This window comes from Kogia breviceps, chromosome 16, assembly GCF_026419965.1.
Source record: "Kogia breviceps isolate mKogBre1 chromosome 16, mKogBre1 haplotype 1, whole genome shotgun sequence".
NCBI lineage: Eukaryota > Metazoa > Chordata > Mammalia > Artiodactyla > Physeteridae > Kogia > Kogia breviceps.
Genome location: NC_081325.1, coordinates 76,893,835 through 76,910,534, shown reverse-complemented (window position 1 = coordinate 76,910,534; position 16,700 = coordinate 76,893,835). Strand labels below are relative to the sequence as shown.

General features: G+C 49.5%; 1 protein-coding gene and 1 pseudogene across 2 annotated transcripts in view; one reads left to right on the top strand and one right to left on the bottom strand.

Annotated features, from left to right (window-relative positions):
- Window positions 1-16,700, bottom strand: part of COL4A2 (collagen type IV alpha 2 chain) — a 173,618-nt gene that overhangs the window by 148,651 nt on the left and 8,267 nt on the right. The window lies entirely within an intron of this gene.
- On the top strand, window positions 6,244-6,999 carry LOC131743343 (ATP-dependent RNA helicase DDX3X-like; annotated as a pseudogene).

Here is a 16,700-nt window from a genome sequence, read left to right as displayed (position 1 = left end):
GGTACAGGATTTATAGTTTAGAATTCTACCATCACCTAACAATCATTTAAAATACGCTGTTTCATAAGTAAAATTTTAGGAAAATGTTATAAAAATCTATTTAGACTTTACTAAGTCTATGGGAAAATAATAATTTTGTGTATGTGACCACGAAAAGCTGTTTATGTTCACAATTTTGTTTTCAAGGGTACATTTTTAAAAGATGACGTCCAAGGGCTAAAACTTCCCTCGGAACCAGTGCCTTAACTAATGATAAAAACAAAATTAGCTGGGTGTGGGTCACAGCAGGGGAACTATTTCTCTAGGGCTGCTGGGGGACTTTAACGCTTCAGTGACACCCACAGAATGAATTCCTCTCTTGAAACAACAAAAGCAAACTACTTCAAGCTGGATTTCTTTGTTTTTCATTCCAACACCCCATCTCCAGCTCTTCATTATAAAAAGACATGAGCTTAAAAATTAGATAATCGACAAGGACCTGCTGTATAGCACAGGGAACTCTACTCAATATTCTGTAATAAGCTATATGGGAAAAGAATCTGAAAAAGAATAGGTATATGTATGTGTATAAAAAAAATAAACTATGATGTTCAATAAAAAATAAAAACAAACACCGGGGGCCATTTGAGAGGACCACTCTAAGGCACTCTCAGTTCTTTCACTCTTGATGGCAAGAACTGAATGTAAAACGTAGGGCCATTTTGACCCTGAGATGGACGGGCCAGGATGGCTGGCTGGGTGGCAGTGGTGATGTAACAGTTGTTTTCTGGATGGGATCCAGTGTGGTCAGCGATGTGGGGAGAAGCTGTCTTCACTACGCAGAGAAGGTGACTGTGTGTGCTGAGCCCTGGGTAGGAGGTGGGGTGAGGACCTGAACATGTGGACGGAAGCCAGCCAGTGGGGGGCAGTGAACTAACCCAGGTAGAGTGGCCGGTGAAGCCGAGATGTGGATGCCAGGAACCCTCCAGACGACAACCCATCAAAGTGGCTGAAACAGGGGTCCCTGGGGAGAGGGCCACCCAGGTTGGGAGGCACCAGATGTAGGCGGGGGTGAATGCATGTGTGTTGGAAAGGGCACATGTGTCCGAAGCTGAGTCTCTACAAGTGACTAAGTGAATGTTGCTTTAAGCTTCTGGGCACAAAAGGGGTCTACACGGAACAGGGCTCTACCTTCACCCCAAGATTGTTATCTACCCATGGTGAGGCTCTTTGGGGCACAGACTGGTCAAGGTTATCAGTTGGCTTATGAGCTGCCCTCTGAGGCTGTGCGTTTCACTGATTTTTCAGCAGTTACCCAACAGTCAAGCTAAGACCATGTTATCCTCTTGTTGCCACGCCGATGAACAGAGTAGTAATCAAGACGCTGGATGTGGACGGAGCCCCTGGACATGACCCCAAAGAATCGGAATCACTGAGGAGGCAGCTGGACACGGTGTCGGGCAGTAGGAGGAGCCGGGCCTGAGGAAGAGCCTCAGTCTCTGCGGAAGCCCTGTCGTCAAGGGGTCAGAGGAAACCCGTCTTCTCCGGAGCCTGAGAAGGGGCCCGTGCAAACCCGGGTCAGTGAAAACTCAAGTAACTCACGTCCACGAACAGCCTACCTAAGACGCGCCTGGGGCCTGCCACGTGCGGATGGAGAGAGACACTGAAGGAGCATCTCTCCACCGAAAAGCCTTTGGAGTTACCTGCCAAGGCTCCACGACTCAGGGATGCACGGGGGCTGTCACCAGGGACAGCGGCGAGGAGGGACCTGGTCAAGGTCAAGGGATCACTGAGTTCAGGGGAGAGAACAGCAATCACGGTAACCTGTAGGGGTGTTTATTCTACACCAGGCACTGCGTGCGGTGCTTTATGCACCTCGTGGAATTTAGTCCTTTTAGCATCTAGCTGAGGGAGGATTATAAACCCATCCTGCAGAGGAGGACCTGAAGATCTCACCCAAGGTCACAGCTCGTGAAGCCACATGAGCTGGACTCCAAGTCTGCAGCTCCTCCTCCCCTCAGGTTGCTGGGCAAATGTCATCTGAGCTCTCAGCAAATGACTTAGAATGAAGTTCGGGGGGGGGGGGACACCCGCCCCTCCTCATCCACCACATGCAAAGTACAAATTCTGTACCTTGAAGGAGACAGGAAACCTTCAGGAATACAGCGCCTCAAGGGGCAATAAAGATGCACAAAGGGACCACGTGATTCAAGTCTACAGGAGGGACCTCGGTCATTGTGCAAATCAAGGGTTCACCACCTCCATTCACTAATCTTCCGAAATAATTTCCTTTGTAGACATTTGCCTAATAGGTCTGCCTACTTAATCTTTGCTTTTATCTCTAATATATATGCTTTGTCTTACATGGAATTTTCCAAAGGACTCCGTTTGGTAGATGCTTTGACCAGAGACGGTCAAACGCATGACTGACCCTCACTGGGGAAAATCAAGTGTCATTCCACGAGGAACAGAGCTCCTTGAACAACTCAGAGAGAGAAGTGGGTGGAGGCAGTGTGCCTCCAATGTCATTTCAACAGGACACGGGCTTCAAGCACACTCTCCATGATGCGGGAGTGTTGTTTTCTGTTTCTAACACTTGGCTCTAAACGGTTACCCTGAAATGTGTTCGCTTCTGATCACTGCGTACACCCTCTGGGTTAAACTGTTCAAATAATGATGACTTAAAGCCGATGGTGTTAAGAAGACCCGTTTTCTAACGGGGATAGACGTGTTTTCATGAAATAGGCCACGATGCCCCTTCTCCCGGCCCCTTCCCTCCCCAGACAGGCTGTTTTCGCAATGCTCAGGGTCAAACTTGCTCTCAGGCAGCACATGACCCCGGGAGGCCTCAGCCAGCCCAACACGTCAAAAGATAAAACGCTTTGCAAAGACAGAAATGCCTTAACCCTTCCAGAGAACAGCAGAGGAAAGCGATCTTTCCCTTATCGCTAGCTTTCCAAAAATTGCCTGTGCGTGCAAGCGGGTGGAGTGTGTTTTCTGCGGCATTTTAGAAGATTGGCAGGACATTTTGGGGGAAACAAGCCTGGGTGTACGTTCTTTTGATGGTGAGGAGGTGACTAGTCAAAGGGCAAACAGAATCACAAGGCCCTAGAGACAACTGTCTAAGACTTGCTACCCAGACTGTGGTCCCTGGACCAGCAGTAGCTCATCACCTGGGAGCGGGGTTAGAAATGCAGAGTCCCAGGCCCCGCCCGGCCTGTAGAGTCTGAATCCGTGGACTCAAACGTACGGTCTGCCCAGCACTGCTCTGGCTCAGCTCTTCTGGCTCTAGCCAGGATCTCGGAGCAGCATCTGATGTGCTTTCCGTGGACCCCGTGTCAGCGATCGGCGTTTCCCGGGGAGGGTGACGTCCCAGTCGAGGCCCCTTCCCCCGGCAGCCTCGTGAGCCTGGGTCCAGTAGGGAGGGCATCAAGGGGCCAAGTTCAGCTATCACCTTGCCTGATAAGTAGGGGTCTGAATGGCCTCCCCCCATCCCATCGGTTTGGTCACTGGTCCACTTTCCACATTCTTACCCTCGACAGAGCTTCCAGAAGCACAAAGAAGGCCACTGGCCAACGTCCTCTGCCCTGAAGAAAAAGTCCAGCTCAGCCTGCAGACCTCACTGGCCGAACGCCGCCAGGAGACAGCTGGCACTCTGTCTTGCCGAGGAAGCATATTTTGCATTAGTTTGACTTTGCAGACAAGCCGTCATCGTCTATCCACCCCAGTCGTTTTCACGCAGCAGTTCAAACCGAGCGGAGGGTGCGAGAGCGGCCTGCGTCAGTGGCCGCAGGTGCGCGTTTCCGCGGAATGTGCCTTTGGCCCTCAGCAGCATATTTCGTGCCGGGGTTCTGAACAAAACGTCCCCAGACGCTGCACGCCCGTTCCGACCGGGACTCCCGTCTTCCCAGCTTGCTTCCCTCCTGCTGGCGTCTGTCTGGGCTGTGAGTCAGACCCCAGCTCCCACGCTGGACCTGCACTGGACACTGGGCTCCCAGGACCGTGACCCTGGAGCTCACAGGGCTGTGGCTCGGGTTCGGCCGAAGAGCCAGCGCTCCTTCCTTAGGAGTCCTCCACGGCGCCGGTGCCTGCCCTCCCACCGGGAGCACAGCAGAGGCGGCAAGGGCCACCTCTGCTGACTTTCCGTCTGGGACTCTGACCCTCTGGCTGGCCCCTCGGCCTCCCCGCTGCTCACGCGTTTAAACCCTGTGATTCACAATTGCGGAGGAATGAGTATGAGTTAAAGAGACGTATTTAGCGCCACTGACTTCAAAGAGAAAAAAAACCCACGGCAAGATGGGTGCCAGGCATCCCGGAGGCTCCTCATGTCAAATCCCTGATGTCGTCCCTCGCAGGTGGCTGCTTCTGGGACCCCCCCCTCCTCCTGGGTGCCAGGTTACAGCATCCTGACAGCTCCCACCCAGACCGTGCAGAAGAGAAGCTCAGAGTAGCTAGTGAGCCTCAAGCGAGCCCGTCTTTGGGATCCAAACTAGTGATGGGGATAAAGGGCCTCAAACTCCCGCCACAGAATCCCAGGGGACTGGCTACAGGTTTCTGCTGGATCGATACCCTTGTCCATTGGCTTCTCTCAGATCGAGAGGTTCAGCAGAGGGGGACGGGGGCAGGATGAGCCCTTGGGCTCAGCGTGTCAGAACAGTGCACAGAGGGACCCACTCTATCAGGGAGCCGTCAACATCGGCCAGAAAGCAAGACCCACATCAAGAGGGGAGGGGCCACCAGCGAGGCACGCACAAGTGGGAGGGGCCAATCTTAGAGACCCAAGTACAGAAGCCCCGTGGCCAAGGGGCCCACGTGCTTCTTCTAAACTTGACTCTAACCACCGAAACCTACCAGCCAAGAAAACGAAGCTGAACTTGACAATAACTTAGAAAAGTGCAGGAATATTATTCAGCCTCAAAAAGGAAGGAAACTCTGACACGTGCTTCAACATGTCTGAACCTTCCAGCTGTTATGCTAAGTGAGATCAGCCAGTCACAGAAAGACAAATACTGTATGACTCCACTTACATGAGGCCCCTAAAACAAGCAAACTCATAGAAACAGAGACTAGAGGTTACCAGGAGCTGGGAGGGGGGACGAGGGAGTTACTGTTTAATGGGACAGAGCTTCACTTTGGGACGATGAAGAAAGTTCTGGAGATGGATGGAGATTGCACATCAATGTGAATGTTCTATTTTTTGCCATACATAGGCCTCTCACTGTCGTGGCCTCTCCCGTTGCGGAGCACAGGCTCCGGACGCGCAGGCTCAGCGGCCACGGCTCACGGGCCCAGCCGCTCGGCGGCACGTGGGATCCTCCCGGACCGGGGCACGAACCCGCGTCCCCTGCATCGGCAGGCGGACTCTCAACCACTGCGCCACCAGGGAAGCCCAATGTTAATGTCCTTAATGCTACTGACTTGTACACTTAAAAATGGCTAAGATGGTAAATTTCATGTTGTGTGTGTTTTATCACCGTTTAAAAAAAAGGATAAAACAATCAACAGAGGTTTGCATGAGACAGATACACAAGAGACCTGAGGTAACATTAAGATAATTTTCAAGTGATTAGTTTACAAACACTGTATGTCTGTAGTGTATGTGACGTATGAATCACGTGTCAAGGTTTTATTTTTTAATTTCAGGAAGTTGATCTAATTTTTAACACATAAAATGCTTAGCAAGAATAGAGAACTAGACAACTTTTTAATGTGAGGAGCTAAGAAAAACCTCATGAAGGCTGCCTTTTTTTTCTGTTTATCCTTAGAGACTCTAGTTAATTAAACCCAACGAGGAAGAAAAACCAACACGAAGGCAAAAATGTTGGCAGAATAAACAGCCTGTCTTTTGTCCTCACTCAATAAGTACAAGGATCAAGATTTTGCTAAAGGTACTGTAAATAGAGGTAGACATTCTCAAAATGGATGAAATGTATGTTTATATGTATACCCCCTTTTAAATAAGTTTACTTTCTTCTGAGACACTGCTCTGGCTTTGCTCTCTCGCTTTCATACAAAACAGAAGTGATGGTCCAGGTTTGACTTTGTTCCGGGAACAGGCCTTTCTAATCATCTGAACCATCTGTGTGGTGCAGACACACATTCCCTGTTCTGGAATTTCTAGGCAGGAGTCAACGCTCTTTTCAACTGCATTTACTTCCTAATTAAGGAATTTGGGGACTTAAAAAAAAAAAAATCCAGAGCGAGCATGACTAATCTTCCTTCCTTCTCCCTCTGGAGTAAAAGTAAGTCATTTATTTCTAGAACATGAAATTCCAATCAGGCGAGAAGCAGAAAGTAGTTTGGGTGGAACAGTCAGATAAACGGTCGTTCCTGCTTGACCTCGTAAATGCACAGGGAAGGATTCGGTGGCTTTAGTTTTTGTGGAGACCAAAGAGGGTGCTGGTTCTCTGGCGGATTTCTTATACCATGAAGGATATGCTTGTACCAGTATCCATGGAGACCGATCACAGAGAGAGAGAGAGAGAGGAAGCCCTGCACCAGTTCCGCTCGGGACAAAGCCCAATGCTAGTGGCTACCGCTGTGGCAGCAAGAGGACTAGACACTTCAAATGCCCAACATGTTATCAATTTTGATTTGCCAAGTGATACTGAGGAATATGTACCTCGGATTGGCCGTACAGGACATGTAGGAAACCTTGGTCTTGCCACCTCATTTTCCAACGAAAGAAATATAAATATCACAAAGGATTTGTTGGCTCTTCTTGTTGAAGCTGAACAGGAAGTGCCATCTTGGTTAGAAAGTATGGCTTATGAACACCACTACAAGGGTAGCAGTCGTAGGCGTTCTAAGAGATTGAGTGGATGATTTGGTGCCCGAGACTGTTGACAAAGTAGCAGTTCTGGCAGTCCTAGCTTTAGTAGTAGCCGTGCGAGCAGCAGCCACAGGGGTCGAGGTGGTCATGGCGGCAGCGGAGGATGTGGTGGACGTGGCTACGGGAGCTTCTACAATAGTGACGGAGGACATTACAGCTCTCCGGGGGTTGGCTGGTGGGGCAGCTGAATCTGCTTCGCAGCAAAGTCATCATTTCGAAAAAGCTAAATCACATGTAACTGAGACTATATCTTGTAGCTTCAAGAACTAGTGCTACGTAAAATAGCTAGCTAGTGGGAAGCAGCCGCATAGCACAGGGAGATCAGCTGGGTGGTTGGTGACCACCTAGAGGGGTGGGATAGGGAGGGGGGGAGGGAGACGCAAGAGGGAGGAGATATGGGGATACATGTATACCTATAGCTGATTCACTTTGTTACACAGCAGAAACTCACTCACCATTGCAAAGCAATTATACTCCAATAAAGATGTTAAAAAAAAAAAAAAAAAGAACTAGCACTACATTACCAGCTGTGATTCTCCTCAAATTCAAGGGAGCTCAGAGCCAAAGGAAGAAAAGAAAGGAACAATCAACAACCCTATTAAGAAGTTGGTGTGAAAAGTTAACTGCTGTAGTTTGGTTTAACTCCCCTTCTGCTTATTTCCATCCCAAACTGCATTTATAATTTTGTGACTGAGGATCGTTTGTTTGTTAATGTGCTGTGACTTTAACTTCAGGCCACTTATTATTTTGATGTCCTGTTGGCTCAGTAATGCTCAAGTTTTCAATTGTTTTGACAAAATAAATTCACTGAACTTGGGCTAAAAATCAAACCTGGCACACAGGTGTGATACAACTTAACAGGAATCATCAATTCATCTGTAAATATTATAAAGGAAAAAATCTTGGGCTGTCTCCGGCGTTAGGACTTTCTGATACTTGCAGAGAGGGCAGGAAAACACCTTACAGTAGAATTAGTTTCTAACGTGGCCGACTGTACTAAGTCAAAGTTCTGACTTGCTGACTCTATCCTGGAAAGGCACTTGTAGTCTTTAAATAAGCCATTCCAGTCAGGATGAGGTGGCATGTATGAATACATCTATACATTTTTCAAAGCACTCTTCGAAGTTCATGCAAGTAAATACAGCAATTCCTCTTTTAATGTTTAGGTTACTAATTCCAAGCTAGGCAGATGTGCGCAAATTATTATAGGGAAAGTTTAAAAGTTTTGGTAACAAAACTGTTTGGGGGAAATTTCATCCAATTAGATGTTTTGAATGCCTGCAGTAAATAAAAGTGAAGTGGTAGAAGGGCTGACCATGCCAGTGACCAGTCCTTTTAAGGACCTGCTTGGAGTTTGGTCTTTAATGCACATGCTAGTGTTGATGTTCTTTGGTCAAGAGGATAGAGCAGGAGGGATTATGCAGCAGGCTTTTATTTTAATGCAGATTCTCTTTTTTCTGTTTAAGCTGCGCTGAAATGTTAAAATGGCTTACTTACACTTGTAGAATTTGTAAATCAGAGTAGCTACAAACTCTGAAATTCTTGAGATCACACAGGTTGGCAATATGTACTAAACTGCACAAGGCGTTACTTCTATAGAGTGCAGTTTTAATGTATTTTAGTTACATAGGTTTCCGTTTTATTTGTAGTCGCTTTCTGCTAAATTTGACTGAAGATGATTGTTCACCAACTAAAAATGCCTCTGCCACTTGGAATTCTGTGCTCATTTTGTGGTTGGAATATAGTGATCTTTATAGACTAATATTTACAATCGCACAAGGCAGCAAAAATTTCTTAAAGTGCAATAGATTTTCAAGTGTACTGTGCCTTGTTCTAAAACTTCACTAAATAGGTGCACTTGATGGTATTGAGGTCATTCGTTACGGTGCTATTTCAATTAGTATAGATTTAGACTCTTGTACATTTTGCCCATACATTTTTACAAAATACTTATTTTATTGCACATTCAGAGAATTTTAGATGTATGTCTTGTGTGTGTGTCCTTAAACTTCCAATCTTATCTTGTCTCCTGGAAATTGTGGAACGCAGCGTGTTAAGAACTAGATTCTAAAATTTTATTTGGGACCATGGAATGATGGTTGAGAAGAAAACTACGTGCGCACGACAGATTTTAGATACTTTTTGCTGCTAGTTTGTGTGATATTTATTGAACATTGTGACAAACATTTATTTTTGTGAGCCTAAAAGTGATTATTTGAAAAGTTTAAAGAAACTTGACCAAAAGACAGTACGAAAACACTGGCACTTGAATATTGAATGTCACCATACGTGAGATAAAATATTTCAGGGTAGTGTGAGCTTTTAATGTTAAGTCCCATTAAACGTGAGGCAAATTAAGCAGAGCCAGCATTGGCAGTATAGGTAGCCGTAACTTTCTGACAAAATTTAAGGCAAAATTGGCAACTTGAAATTATAACATGACAAGGTTTTGATACACTTGTCTTAAAATATTAACGAAACACTTCTAAACACTGCTATGAAGTATCCACATTTTCACAGGTTCTCAGAGTTTTATTTAGTACATATTTTGTTGTGTTTGGTTTTCAGTGTCTGGCATATTGCGGTTCTCAAACATGTGGTTATCTTTGTGTATGGGCATAATCAGTGGCTTTTAGATTCAGTTGTGTCAGCCAGCAATGTTTCCAGTAAATAAGAATGGAATTAGGGCTTCCCTGGTGGCGCAGTGGTTGAGAATCCGCCTGCCGATGCAGGGGACACGGGTTCGTGCCCCGGTCCGGGAAGAGCCCACATGCCGCGGAGCGGCTGGGCCCGTGAGCCGTGGCCGCTGCGCCTGCGCGTCCGGAGCCTGTGCTCCGCAACAGGAGAGGCCACAGCGGTGAGAGGCCCGCATACCGCAAAAAAAAAAAAAAAAAAAAAAAAAGGAATTAAATTTGCTGAATGTAAACATTGAACCTCAAGTCACTGTAAGTTTAGTAATTGCTTAATGTATTAGTTTTAGGTGCTAGCATATGCTGTGTTTTTTCTGATTTTACTAAAATAAAGAGTTGAATACCAAAAAAAAAAAAAACAAAGAAATTGCTCGCCAATCGCAGCTCAAGGGCTCAGGCTCACCCACGAGTCACAGAGCAGGAGCTCAGGGAGCCAATCACAGGGCAGGAGCTCAGGCTCACTTGCGAATCACAGCGCAGGGGCTCAGCTGTGGCGCCAATGCACCCACGTGGCAGAGCCGGGGTCCAAGGACCGGGTCACCAGGGGCCGGAGGGGCTCCGGGCTGCATACAGCAGGCTGTGCCTCAGCGGCCCAGGGCCTGGGGCTGCGTTCGGCGGGTGGAGGGCCCAGGGCTGGAGAACTTCGTGAACAGAGCAAATCCGCCTCTCGAACTTAAAGGGTGAGCCGGTCTCGGCGTGGCTTTGAAATTCCCTTAAGTCACCTGAGGGTGTCCCCGGGGCTGGGCGCCCCACCAGCATTTTGGAGCATCCCCCAGGTGACGGCCACGGCAGCCAGGTTGACAGACACTGCTTAACCCGGATGCCTGGCCCCCCGCCCCCGGCAGCAGCTCACTCACAATTGCACAAAGCTCCCAGGGCCATCCTCACCTCTGATGGCCGAGGTCCACTGGTTTCAGAGGAAACTAGAGGCAAATTCTGCATGTAAGTAACTGCTGTCAGAGCCACTTTTGAGCAGAGTTTTACATCTAGAAGGGCACAGGGTGTCAGTGAAGAAATTTTGGAATGGGGGTGAAAAAGAGGCAAATAGAATCTGTAAAGAGATATTTGTATCTCTTTTCTCCCCAGCTTCTCTGATGGGACTCCACTGACTTGAATTGGGAGAGGCTGGCCTTTTGTCTTCTATCTCCTGGCAAGAACAATTCAAGGGGAAAAGGAGAGTGATGTGCTGATACAAGTACTCCTACTGGGAGGGGAGACGTGTGTGTGTGTGTGTGTGTGTGTGTGTGTGTGTGTGTGTGTGTCCCCGTGTCCATTTATAACTGGATGGAGGGGTCCCTTCCCTGGTCGGGGTACACTTTCCTCCCTGCACAGGCAGCCAGAGCTGAGTGACCTGGCTGGGCTTCCATTTTAATTAAGAGCAGACCTGGCAACTGTACATACTGTTCCTGTAACTGAGTTGCCCTGGTTCCTCAGAGAATCACTGGGGAGACTATGAAGACTGCATTCTCCTTCGAAACCCCAGGAAATCTGTTAAGGCTTTGAAGGAATGCTTTCACATCATGCCTCGAAGGCCTGTTCTTCTGTGATGCTGGGAACCAGCCAGAAAGGTTGCTGAACTGACCCCTCCTTTGACGAGCCTTCTTTTAAAACAGGAATGATTTCTGCCCAAATTGTCATTTTGTTTTTAACTTTGCAGCTTTTTAGGACTGCGGTAAAAATGAAGGTGTTTGCTCTTCTGCAGTTTCACAAAAGCCAAGGCAGACGGCTGAAAAATCACTGCACCATGTGACTTCACAACAAGAAAAACATTGATTTTTCCAGCCTCTGGCATCTTGATATTGATAAGCAGACACAAAAACTGATGTCTACATGCACTGGTAAGGTTTACAAATAATTTCAGACTGTTTGCTGCTAATATTCCTTGTTTTGCAACGGGAAGGGGGAGGCCGGGCCATTAAAGCTGGTGACTAAGACGAAGGAAATCCTGTCTGAGCTCAGATTGTCTTGAAGGGGAGGGGCGGGGCAGGGAGGGAAGCTGCCAGACCTGGTGGGAGCTGTAGGAAAGGAAGGTGCTTTTCAGATAGGAAAGGAGAGGATCTCAGGCCCGTATTTGGTCCTTCACTGCAACTTGGAAGGTTGTAACAATTCGGACCGTGACCAAGTAAGGAAGAAAGGGAAGGGGGTGATTTTCCCCTGGAATTTCCAGCTGTGCTCTTCTTGTTTGAGGCCACCCACTGGCCTTGCTCACCTGGGCGCTCAGGAGGAAACGGGGGTGTGTGTGTGTCCTGTTCGTCCGGGCTGTGGAACCACAGCAGCGAGTGGGCACTGCTGAGGGCCTGTGAGGCCAAGGCTGGGGGATCTCTCCGCTCCTTCGGGAAAGACACCCTCTCCTAAGCTTCTGTGGTGTGTTTTCTGTACCATATTGCCAAACCAAAGCCTCTAGAGTTTTCTTGCTCTGCTAAATGATACTTGGGTCTCAGAATTCTTCGAACAAAATGTTCTTTGTTTGTAAGGCTTTCCATTTGTTCTGGAAATAATTTAGTTACACCTTGACCTCAGTTTAATTAAAATTAACATTCTTCCCTTGGCGGGTGTTTTTCAAACTTTAGAAAATACAAACAACTGTCCAAAGGCTTTGGGAAGACCCCCCTGCACCCATCTCGGCAAGTGGACACGTGAGCGTCCGCGAGCGTCCGCGAGCGTGTCCCCAGCTCAGGCTCGTGGAATGACAGCCGCTCCCTAGCAGGCAGGGTTCCGTGCCCGTGGCGCCCAGAAGGGTGAGGACCAGAACCTTCTTCCCCACGGTCCCCTCCCACATCCCTCAGTCCCGCTGGCCTGCTGCGCCCACGCCACGTCCGCCTCTGCCCGAGGGCCTGTCTGAGCGGGGACCCTCCTCTCCTCTGTCCCCAGGGCCACACGCACGGCATGTGTGTCACGGCAAAGCGCCCGCGATGGCTCTTCTCTAAAGTAGGACCTCTGCGGGCTGCCCATTCCCCCTGGACAGCACGTTTAACTTAAAAATTCCATCAGACAGTTGGATACTCCTGCCCCGAACACACAAGCACACGCATACACACACACGTGCACGTGCTCAGAACGTTCCGCTTGCTGTTCCTGGCCTGTCCTCCTCTGGGACACAGCCCCGAGCCCACATAACTTGTGAGTGAACGTTAGTCCTAGTAGAATCGAGACATGTTGTTGGGTGAACGGATTTCACATCCATGAACTTGTGAACTTGTGACACAGATACTAACATTCCTGTTTGACACATGAAGAAAAGGAGATAGAGGAGGAAAAGTGGCTTTTCCCGGTCACTGGACTCCAACCCAGATGCTCCAACGCTTTTTAACAGACCACGCCTGTCTACCTGCTGGCATGTGGGAACTCCGGTGAAAAACATCAGAACAGAAAACAAAGCAGGGAAAGCAGACCCCGAGGTAGGGAAGCTGGCACTGGTCCAGGAAAAATGGAGCCTGTCATCGTAACACTGCTGTCCACGGGGGTACCGTGCACAGCTAAGGTAATTTTGGGGAGGTCTCTTACTCCCCGGGGGGTTTGAGTAAATCTTTCTCCAGGTCAGGACTAACTATTTTCCGACAGCCTCTCTATCTGCTCCGAGACCACGCTCTGCTTCCACGCCTCCGCCCCCCACGTGCCTGCGGGGCATGCATCTCCCCGGCCTGGGAGCCCAAAAGCGACCCGGAGCAGCAGGGTCTGGGGACTCTGTCCTGCTGATCGGAGCCCCCGGCCAGCTTGTGTGTCCCCCTTGGTCACCCTCCAGGGGTCTTTCCTCATGCAGCCATTCTAGTCTTTGCTCCTCAGAGTTTGGGAGCCGCTAGTCATCTGCACTTGTAGGTCAGCCTCTCTGCAGAGGGACCCCAGAAAGAACAGGTCTGCCTGAGGCGTCCTCGAGAACGTCATTCCCGTCCTGCCTGGGCAGCCCTTGGGGAGCAAGGAGCTAGGGTCCTCCAGAGGGCACGTGTGTGTGCGCTTCTGTGTTCTATGTTCTTTATTTCTCTCTCTCGTCTCCGTATCTGTCTATCTCTCCATCCATCTACTATCCATCTATCATCTATCAATTTATCTGTCATCTATATCTGTCTTTCTCTGTCAATCATCTACCGTCTATCATCTGTCTATATTCCACGTAGATAAATAACGCGTACATATATTTACATGTAATACACACGTGTATATTTTACATAGCCAACGTTTTGCGTATGTTGAGTGCACGCACATACTCTACGGCTACCGTGGTGAAGAGCAGAGGTCATGCAATCGGCCGGTGCTGGGCTTCACTCCCAACCTTACTCCTTATTGACCTTGACAAGGGCCCTAACCTGTGCGCCTCAGTCTCCACACCCGTGAAGTGGGACCGTCTCAGAACTGCGGGTGTTTAGCGGCTAATGTGTGTCAGTGGATATGGGATCGGCTCCTGGCACCAAATTGCTGTGTTTCCCCTGTGGGGGATTTTAGCTGCTCCTGGGGTTCTGAAGTGCGAGAAACTTCCTTAGGGGTTCCTCTTTCTTACGCTGATGCCACGGGAGCCCACAAAGGCCCTCCCAGGGGACCCTTCCTTTTCTCCAACCTGGAGCCAGTGGCAGGGGTGAGGGCAGAGGAGGCGGGAGGGCTCCCCGTTCCGTGTTGCTCCTTCCTGACTTCAGTTTGCAGTTATTGCCCAGCTGCTGATAATACAGCCCCTCTTTTTTCTAACGGACAAACCACAGCCTGCGAGGCGTCCCAGGGAGCACGTGTCTTTGACCGTGTCAACAAGCAGAAGCCCTTTCCTCCGCCCTCATGGGGCCCACACCACCACACAAAGTCAGACACGCACCCAAAAGCGCTCAACACGCAGAAAGACACACTGTTATGTAAGTCCCACCAGGTACCAGAAAATCAGTCTGTAATTCTTCTGTAGTTCCCACATGGGAGGTCGCTGAAGTGGGCAAAAGCAGCAAAATAGGAATTTTAGGGGTGGGCCTGAAACAATCCCTCGGAAAAAAGGCAAATCTTTCACAGACAAATCAGCACTTCCTTTATCATCAGGTACAGAGAGCTTTAGCCAGTGGGGGGTAGCATTTAATTGGGGAAAAACAACCACACCGAGAAAAGCTACATTTAAATCTAATCTTTCCTACTTGTTCCATGCCTGTCCTTCTCATCCAGAAGGTTTGTTTCAGCACTTTCAGCTCGCTATACACACCTTCACTCATTTACGGCACAGAGGCTTTACTGGGTGCCTGCTGTGTTTCAGGCCCTGGATCATACGATGCAGCCGTGAATGACACAGGAGGAAAGACGTCGTGTGCCCTAAGCCTTGGGCTGTGGTGGCAGAGATTCCAGTGGGGATACGATTACGTGAGAAAAGACAAACGCTTAGTGTCTACAGGGCTTATGGATGATGATTTTAAAATCCTGGCTCTCTAACCGTAATTTTGGGAGGGCACTTTAATTAGACTCTGCAATGGCTCATTTCCAAGGGACAGGGGCTCCGGCTGGGTGCGGGATTCTGACGCTGGCTACGCGAGGCCTCTGACAGGCCAGGGGCAGGTGTCCTTCAGGTCACGGGGCTTCAGGCTACTTCGAGGAGAGAGACGGGGGGCGGGCGGGGGAGCGAAGCTGCAAAACAGAGCTGGCAGTGGCTGCTCTGTTCCTGCAGGGTGGTGACACAGGCAAAAGCGCCAGGTGACAGCCGCTGGCCGTTGGCCATCCTTGTTCCTGGCCCTTGTCCCCAGCCCATAACTGCAGTAGAAGTTGTGGCCACTTGGAGATTGCTGATTCCAAATTCTGCAGTGGCCTGCAGCCTGCAGCGATGCAGGGAGCGCGCGTGGAGGGGGCTCGGGGACCCTGGACGTGCCACTCTCTCATCCCCGCTGTTCCCTGGGTGTCCTAGGCATACAAGAAGCTGGCGGTGGGCTTTCCGTTCCCACACGGCCAGCCCCTATGGACGGGACACTGGCCAGACAAATGAGTGAGTGAGCCAGAGGTGTGAGCATGTGAAAGCCCTCCTGGAAATGACACCATCCTGCAAACCTGCGGTTCCATCTCGAGCTCAGGAAACAACTGTGCAACCGTGTTCCTGCCCTGGTCAGTCGGTCAAGAAGAGGGAGGCCACGGTAGCTCAGCCCTGGAGCCCCTCGGAGACGCCAAGCTGTGCAATCTCCATTGGGGCGCCTTCCTTCCCCTCTCCCCATAAAGAACCCCACCTAAGTTAGGGGAACAAAAGCCCTTTCCCCAGGCAGGGGCCACTTCTGCTAGATTTCCAAGGACACAGAAGTGCCTTTTGTTTGCTTTTTTCTATCAGAGCAAAGCACGGGGACACTGTCTCCCTTTTGCCGATCTCAGTGTACAGTTTGCTGCTTCTCTGCTTGCTCTGCACCTGTCTGGACTACGCGTGCCAGATGTGACTGATTCATGGCTTCTAAGGGCAGGTTTTCATCCTGAAATGAATTATATTTGCTGAGAAGTTGCAAAGAGGATTCGGAGAGCCCCCACACAACCCTTCACGCAGACATGATGACGTGATGTCAACACCTTACACAACCTCAGCCCGTTTTGTCAAAACTAGAAATGGACATGACCACATTCGCTAAACCACAGACTCTATCAGAACTGCACCAGTTTTCCCCCACTATTCTCTCTCCCTTCCAGGATCCGATTCAGGATGCCACACGGCGCTTAGAGGAGCACGTTCTTTACAAAACAACTTGTTGCTTCAGAAGGCAGCCGCGTTCAGGGTAGCAGAACCGTCGGAACAGAACCCCCAGTGCACCACAGCAGCGGCAGGAGATGGGAGACCCCGACACAGAGACCAGGTCCAGGTGCCTGCGGGCTCGGAATCTAGTGGGTGGGGCAGAGCTGCTCGCCTGTCCCTTGAAAGTCACTCCCTGACCGCATGGAGGGGGCTGGAGAAACCCACGCAGTCTCCCTAAGATTAGACACCTTCTAATCTTCTTTCATGGATAATTTTTTAAAAAATCACACAGCCCCAGGGAGGCGATGAAATCAAGGTTAGTGAGTCATTCAGGCCTGTCCCAGGAGAGTCTCCTTAGCGTGGGAGCAGCCACCAGGGGGGTGGCAGGAGGTGACCACCAGATAACCTGCCTGGCCTCTTGCCCAGCTGATCAGGTATCATTCACCGGGTTACAGAAGCTCCCCACCCCCAAAGATAAGAAGCCTCACGCAGCATACTTATTTTTAAGTCATCTCTGGAGCAGCCCAAGTGTCAGCCTGGAACA